The sequence below is a fragment of the Vigna radiata genome, chromosome 1 (assembly GCF_000741045.1).
Source record: "Vigna radiata var. radiata cultivar VC1973A chromosome 1, Vradiata_ver6, whole genome shotgun sequence".
NCBI classification, from domain to species: Eukaryota; Viridiplantae; Streptophyta; class Magnoliopsida; order Fabales; family Fabaceae; genus Vigna; species Vigna radiata.
In genome coordinates this window covers 16640335-16642277 of record NC_028351.1, presented here as the reverse complement: position 1 = coordinate 16642277, position 1943 = coordinate 16640335, and positions in this window count along the sequence as shown.

Below are 1943 nucleotides of genomic sequence, written 5' to 3'. Positions count from 1 at the left end.
CCAAGCGCACTCCAACGATGCCCGGGTACCCCCCCATACCTTGCATTCCATCACCTCTCCGTTGTTGTTCGCTCAATGGGGCATGGACATCGTAGGGCCTTTACCCTAAGGCCAGGCTCAGAAGAAGTTTCTTTTAGTCGCAGTTGATTACTTCACCAAATGGGTGGAGGACGAGCCGTTAGCGTCCATCACCGCCGTGGAGGTGCAAAAGTTTTGTTGGAAGTTAATTTGTAGATTCGGCCTCCCAAAACCCATAATAACAGACAACGACAGACAATTTATTGACAAGAAACTAAAGGAATTCTACACGAACTTGGGCATCAAACACGTCACTAGCTCAGTAGAACACCCGCAAACAAACGGGCAAGTCGAGGCCGTTAACAAGACCATAGTGACGGAATTAAAGAAGAGACTAGGAGAGAAGAAAACGGTTTGGGTGGAGGAATTGCCTGAAGTATTATGGGGCTACAAGTGCACACCACACGGTACCACGGGAGAAACCCCCTTTAACCTAACTTACGGAATCGATGCCATGCTCCCGGTCGAGCTAGGAGAGCCTTCATTGCGCAGGAGGATAGACGACATGCAGCTAAATGACGAAGTGTTAAGGATGGAACTGGACACATTTGATGAACGTCGTGACCGGGCGGTACTTAGGGTAGAGGCATGCAGGCGAATGGTAGAACGAGGATATAATACCAAGGTTCGCCCCCACGAGTTCCAGGAAGGAGATCTCGTCTGGCGGAAGACTGGGGAAGCCAGACGAGCACCCCAACATGGAAAATTGGCAGCAAAATGGGAAGGTCCCTTCAGGGTTGTCACAACGTTGAAGAACGGAGCATATCGCCTCGCCCGACCGGACGACAAATTACTTCCTAACACTTGGAACGCCACACACTTAAAATTTTACTTTAATTAATCACAGTTGCAATTAGCTAATGTACCGTCACTATTGCTTTTTGAATGATACAGCAAGTTCGTTCCATCCAACTTAACTGTTTAAGATAACCGGATCCGTCCGAACAATTGAAGCACAAAACAAGCAAAAGGGACCCGTCCCGGACCATTCGCTAAGTTTATGGGATCCGTCCCGCTAACGCGAAACATGTAAAAGGGATCCGTCCCGAACCATTCGCTAAGTCTTTGGGATCTGTCCCACTGGCAAAGCAAGCGAAAGGGACCCGTCCCGAACAGATAAAAAAGGGGTCGATCCATGGCCCATTATCCTACCCCCCGTTTGGTTCAATGAATATAACGAATAGAATAGGAAAAGAGCTAAGTCTTTGGGATCCGTCCCACTAACAAAGCAAGCGAAAGGGACCCATCCCGAGCAGGTAAAAAAGGGGCCGATCCATGGCCAATGAAGATAACGAATATAATACGAAAAGAGCCAAATCCATTATCGTGCGCAAAATACATCAAGAACCGGACAGGTAGACCACGCAAACAACATCTATGCCTAAGTGTTTCCAGGTCGACCTCATGGATCCACGAGATACAAAAAGCATTGAGTTAAACAAAAAAAAAAGAAAAAAAAAACAAAACACAAACAACCCAGGCACATCATTCATTTCTAGCATCATCGGAAGGTCCAGCATCCGGGCACACTACCTCGACTTCTTCATCCAAGTTTCCCTCTACCGGCCGCATCTCACCACGATAAACATCATGGTGCATGTCAAACGCGGCGGCAATCGGGTCTACCTTCAACAGATAGGCCACCTGGCGAAGGGCCTTGTTGAAACCCTCTTCATGTTCGTAGATTACGGTCGCATCCAGTTTGGCAAAGGCTTCATTCGCCTACGTCAGTTCAGCATCAAGACGCTTTTTCTCAGCATTAGCGGTTAGCAGGTCTTGGGACAGTCGTTCACTCTGTTCAGCTAACTCGCCCCCCCCCCCCTCTTGGTAAGACAGCAGACCTCCACCTTTAGCTTTTCCACCTC